The sequence below is a fragment of the Pteropus vampyrus genome, unplaced genomic scaffold (genome assembly GCF_000151845.1).
Source record: "Pteropus vampyrus isolate Shadow unplaced genomic scaffold, Pvam_2.0 Scaffold98, whole genome shotgun sequence".
NCBI classification, from domain to species: domain Eukaryota; kingdom Metazoa; phylum Chordata; class Mammalia; order Chiroptera; family Pteropodidae; genus Pteropus; species Pteropus vampyrus.
Window position 1 is genome coordinate 3,083,651 of NW_011888879.1, and position 6,675 is coordinate 3,090,325.

Sequence of the window (6,675 nt, forward strand, 5' to 3'; positions counted from 1 at the left end):
TTTTTTTTTTTTTTTTCATGAAAATGTTGTCTTCCCAGGTAGGTAATCAAATCTGTATAGAGAGAGCTGTCTGGTTTTCATATTTTTATCACCCAATCTCTGGAGTTTTCAGTATAGTCTTAGATAAACAATAACAATGGTTCGATTTTTATTGAACATCTACTGTATGTTATGGGATCAAAGTAAAGTAGTACTTAATCCCAGACTCAGTATTTGGGGCCAAGGGCAGCAGAGAAGACACTTGGAGTTAAAATCTATACTGCTCAAAATATGCAGGTACAGTTTATGAGCAGTATAATGCTATGGATGAAAATGATGTAAATGATGTCCATCATTTCAGGCAAGAGAAACACTATAGTTAATTACCAAGAAGGTTGGCAAGGCATTTTGGAATCTGAACAATACACTCGTTGGTTCCTCTTCTTGAGAAAATATTAATGGGAAACACTTAAGTCTTTTCCTACCCAATTTTCATCCAAAGAGAAACCACCACAAGACTTAGTCTTCCCCTGTTGGGGTAGTTATAAAAATGGAGGAAAAAAAGGCAGTTTATGCTATTCATAACTGAACTTGGTCAGCAATAATTCTAACAGATTTCCCTCAATAATTGTTAAAAATAGAACAGTAAATATTTGACATCTCAGTTTTAATTAAAATGAGCATAGTGTGATACTGAGGTGATAGTAATAAGAGAGATCTTTGATAAATCTGCAAAGAGGGAACAATATCTGAGTTACAGTAGTAAATATGCATTAGACCTGTTGGCTCAATAGAAAACTCCATTCCTGGGCTCCCTTATTGTGTTTATATGTTATTTGCATACATTGGTCCCCTTAGCAACCAACTACTTGGGGTTACAAAAGTTTTACTTTGACTAAAACTCTGTTTGTGAAAAAGAAGAGTTTTATGGGTGTCCAGGGAATGATATTGATAACAATAGAAGGGGGAAAATCAGCAAACTCAGAAGCATTTAAAGCAATCAGGGTTACTAAGGAGATAGAAAGTAAAGTCAACACAATTTAAGGGGCAGTTTTAGATAGCAACAGTCCAAAATGTTGGGGCCACAGCCAAGGGAGGTCTAAGTATGTGCAAGGTAGAGACAGTGGTAACATCACATATATAATGGTGAGAGCTGACCATTAGGTCTGTTTCTGGGCTCCCACTGTAGCCTTGCAAACCCAGCTGTCTCCTTTTCTGACCTAATTGGATCTCACTTATCCATCCTTTGTTGGCTGCATCCTGGGAAAGACTTCTACATCGCTGACTCTGGGAAAGGCTCACTGCTCTAGAAAGAAGCTGCCTAACTTGCAGTTTGTTTGTTTTTTTCTTTTCTTTTCTTTTCTAAACTAGAAAGGCTGGAATTTGACTCCTTGTTTTGTAGCTTTGATTACCTAATTTCTTCCTGAATCCCAATTACTGATCTGGCTCCTGAAAACCAGTTTCCTTATTTGCTGGGCCAAGACCTAGAAGATAATAGGCTTCTTCCTTTTTGTTCTACTTCCCATGTTAGACTCGTCTTCCTTCCCTCCATGATTCAGTGCTATCAATGGGAAAAAATAGCATTAATAGTGACTAATATTTATTGAGTTCTTACTAGATTTCAAACACTGTTATAAACAGTTTTCAAGTTATTAACTCGTTGAGGTCTCATTAACAAGGTGAGGTTGAGATGCTTTTCATCTGCATCTCACAGGCAAGGAAATGAGGCACAGCTAATAAGTGGCTAGGTTTAGATTTGAATCAATGCAGCTTGCAATCTTCACCAGTGGTCTATGCTGCATTTCATAGTCTGCATAGTCTGAGAATCTGTGTGATAATAGAATGACTTGGGTTAATAAAGGGGCTGGAAGAAATATGGTGACTTTCAATGTACCAAAAATATCTTGATGTGAATTAAATGTTTTTTGATGATAAATGTCACCGTTACCATGAAATCTTTCTTTGAAGGTCAGAAGAGCTGGTGATTTTGTGTGTGTTGTAATAGTGGTGATCTTTTATTCATATTAATTCAAAAAACACATTTGAATACCTACTAAGAAATCAAAAAGAATTTGGACAAAGTACCTGCCCTTAGAGAGCTGTTAGTCTGGTAGAGGAAGCCAGATGTATAGACAAATATTCCCAGGTGGAGAAGGTGCTATGAGTGGATATCAGGACACATGGTGATTGTGATCAAATTGATCAGAGGTAAAGGACAGGGAAAGTTTCACAGAGGAGTATTGTCAGCATATATGATCCAGCTACTGTCTGATCAAATTACATTCATTATCTAATTATATTTTTTATCCTCTAAAGTATGAAGAAGCAGATTTCACAGGAACTGAGGGCCAAGCTGAACTTTCCTCATCTTATCTTGTTCTTATTCAAATTACAGTTTCAAGGATTATGTAGTGTTGAAGTTTCTATGCTGGTTCCATTTGTTTTCCCATTGGGTGCTCTGGCAGTTCATAGATATATTTGCATAATTGGCCGTTAGTCCTGGTGTGATATTGACATGTCTTGTGACTCTCAAGGTCCAAAAGAAGCTTATAGAGATTGTGACAATCCTGAGTGAACAATTTGCTCTCCGTCATTACCTAAACATGAACATTAATTATCTCATGGAGGGGTTTGTGGTGATGATGGATGAGAAAGTCTGTATTTTCAGAGGCTGCTTAGGCAAGGTTGAAAGTGCCTTCTGTAATATCTAGCTTTAAAATACCATAGATATGATTTCCAAGCTGAAAGCTGAACCAATATGAGAGCATTCCGTGGTAACTAACCTGCATCTGTTGGGCTCTAATAGCAAGCTATTGCAGGGTGGGAGCCAGATTCCCATCTGAAGCATCTAGCAGTGTGGTAGTGTGACAGAAGTAAACAGATATTAAGCTGAAGCCTGGGAAAAAGTATAATCAAGGTCATCAGAAGAGAGTAGCACCGTCTTAGGGGACAAGAAATGACTGTATCATAGATTCATTCTTTCAAAGGCGGGAGATGAACTGGAGAATCCACAGGAAGTGTAAGTTAATTCATCAAATTTGCTGTGCAATGCAAGTTTGGGCGTAGAATTTTGGATGGGTGAGGGGTTGCTTCTTCTGTACCTGGACCTCCAGGAAAGGGGAGCTGATGCAATAGAAGAGAGTCCCCATGCGTGACCTAGCAGGGAAGGTAGCTCGGTATTCATGAAATAAGGCAGCAGGGCTAGGAATAGGGTGAAGCGGATGAGGCTCCGTCGTGCAAGTGCGGGGTTGGATTCTGTCTTGATCTCAAATTTTGAACTTTTTTTTTCATTGTGAATTTTTTGCATTAATATCGATTTTTTAAAATATTGCATTAAAATATTTACCTTGATTATCGTGTTTTTGACCTCCCTTTAAATTTTGTGCTCGAGAGAATTGCTTCACCCTCCTGGCGCTAGTGCTGGGGATGCATGACTGCATTGAAGTGAAATGTTTCCATACTTACTATAACCCAGAAAACAGAACCACTGCATTTAATTGTAGATGTGACATCACAGGGCTTCTGATGTTACCTTAACCCATAGTCTGTAATTATGGGGCTTTGGGACCATGTTCAGCCTGCAGACATGTATTATTGCCATCAACATTGAGTTGCTCCCATTTTGAAATGGAAGGGTGTCTTCTAAAACAATTCGGATATCTGACATCTTGTGAAAAATCAGATTTATGTTCTTTCATGGCAGTAATAGGCTAACCCTGATTAGAATATCTCCTCAAGTTCACTGGCCCCATTTCATGTGTGTATGTTACTGCCAGATGCTGTAGGCATTGAGATTCCAAGCCCTGATCAACTGCGGGATTCTTTCAATAATACCTCTTAAGAAGGGCTTTCATTCATTTAATAAATATGGATTTTGTGCCTGCTATGTGTAAGATGTGGCTGAGGAACAAAATGACATGGTATCCTCCCTCTTGGAACTTGTTTTAATCTCTTAGGCCAGGGGTCTCCAACCCCTGGGGACATGGACCCTTATGAGTCTATGGCCTCTTAGGAAATAGGCCGCACAGCATGAGGTGAGTGGCAGGTGAGCGAAGCTTCGCCTGTATTTGCAGCTGCTCCCCAGTGCTAGCATCATCGCCTCAGCTCCACCTCAGATCGTCAGGCATTAGATTCTCATAGGAGCACTGGTCCCTGGTATCAAAGAGGTTGGGGACCGCTGTCTTAGGTGATATTATGAGTTGTATTGTGTCCCTTCCAAAAGGTATACTGACGTACTAACCCCAGTACCTTAGAATGTTACCTTATGAAGTGTCTACAGAGGTAATCAAGTTAAAATGAGGTCATTAGGATGGGCCTTTAGACAGTGTGACTGGCGTCTTTAAAAAGGGGGGCGGAAATTGGGACTCAGAGGTAGACACAAGTAGAGGGAAAGCAATGTGAAGACACAGGCAGAAGATTGCCATGCAACTGGGCTGATGTACCAGCCAAGGGATGCCAATGACTGCTGGCAAACACCAGAAGCTGGAAGCCACAAGGAAGCATCCTCCCCTCGAGATGTCAGAGAGAACGTGGCCCTGCTGACACCTTGATTTCTGGCTTCTAGCCTCCAGAACGGAGACCATACGTTTCTGGTGTTTTTAGCTGCCCAAGTGCTTGGTATTTTGTTACAGCAGCCCCAGGACAGTAATACAGGCTGTTATTAAGTAATGATTTGAACAAGTCATTCAATAACAATCGTGACCAGGAAGGGAGAGTGTGGAGAGTGGTGGAGTGTATGTCGGGATGGTGGCCTGATCTTGTTAGGAAGTCAGGAGATTATGGGGTCTTTTCTGAGGAAGCTGTGTTGTAGCCGAGGTCTGAAAGATGAGTAGAAGTTATTTCTAGTGATGAGGATTGTGAACAAACACAGGCTAGACCAGAAACACCGAAGTCTCCTGGGAAAGGAGTAGGGTGTACTCAAGAAACTGGAAACCACAGACAGGGAATTGTGGAACCCGGTGAAGCAGACCCTTTATGGTGGGAAGTATTGACTTACTAGCTATGTTACCTTGGGGAAAGTTATTTAACTTACTGAGGATAATAACAGTACTTATCTCATGGTTATTACGAGGATTACATGAGATAGTAAATGAAATAGTCTTAAAAGAATGGCTGGCACTTGTCTCGACAGATGTCACTTATCATTATGATTCCTGTTGTCCTTGTTGTTCTCGTTTGTATTGACAGGACAAGGATATTCAGGGCCCTCAGCATATTGGTCTCTATCCCGAAAGCAATGCAAAGGTTATGTGTGCTTTTAATCAGGCATACAGCTTAACCAGATTTTATTTTAAAAAGATCCATCTGACTGCGGCGTGGAGAATAGATTGATCAGTGAAGATGAGGCCACTGGTGAAAGTTCCTGGGGACAGGTGTTGGTAGTGGTAGCCCCGCCTTGATCACTTTGTAGAATTTGGAGAGATCGCACAACCATCTTAACAAAATTTGAAATTCCAAAAAATTCTGCTTTCTCCTGTATTGTAGGGTTTTCTTCTAGAACAAACACACCCTGGGTGATGCATGGATTTTCGTGTCAGTTCTTCCATAAACTTAGCAGATGGCTTGGGCCAGGCTTGCAAGTGCTCATTTAATCATAGACACAAAAAGTTGTAAGGGAAAGCTAGATTCTATATATATGGTGAAATTAAGCTCTTTGGTTATTGAACACATCAAAAAATGTCTTTAGGAGAGTCCAAATAAGCACATTTTCTATTTGCTTTTTTATTGCCTTTATGTTTTGTGACTTCATTTTAGAAGAGAAATTCATTTTTTTTTTTTTCTTTACAAAGCCACATTCATTGCTATCAGAATTTGTGGTCTCGAGTGAAGGCAAAATGCTGAACTGGCAAATGTTCACAACAAATACGAGTTTTAAATAAAGTACTAGATGTGCCGAAAATTCATTAGGCAATGAAAGCCATCAAGAAAAATTGAAAATGCTCTAATTATCTCTGGATTCATGGTTGATTTTAATACAAAGCATCACATTTGATATAATTAGTTTGCCTAATATTGGCAGACTTAAAAATTATCACATGAATTCATTGTCAGTGGAGGATTTACCTGTGATGCTAGAGATGGAAAATATTAAAGTCTAGATGCATATCAACAAATGTTCATTTCCTAGTGACAGTTTGTGATACTCGGCTTACTCTGTAAACTAAATTCTAATGTTTTCTGAGCTTCTTCTATTATAATAAAGTATCATTTTATAAGGATTTATTTATTTTACAATGTCCTATTCACTATCTTATTCCCTAGTGAGCAAAATTATATGTGAATATTAGTTTTATTTAAAAAAAAAACCTTGTGTGTGCACTGAGTAAAGCACCCGTGTTTATATGCAAAAAGTGGGTGTTTTGACTTTAATTTCAAAATTAAAAAGAAATCACATAGGACTAAGAAATACCATTAAAAGAGATTCTTGTTTACATTTAACAAATCGTATCTTCATATTTTTCTGTATGTGTTTATTTTAAAGTTAGCAATATACGAAATCATTAAAAAAGGTATTGCTAAGTGTTATATATTTTGGAGTGACGTTACTTTTATTTTTTTTTTTTTACAAAATGAACTGCTTGATTTTGATGAATTTTGTAAAATTTTATGGCGAAATGAAATTTTTTCATTTCTCAAAGTGAGGTACTTTAATCAAAAACCTTCTCAGCAACTCAGTGATGTTTTACTAAACAGACA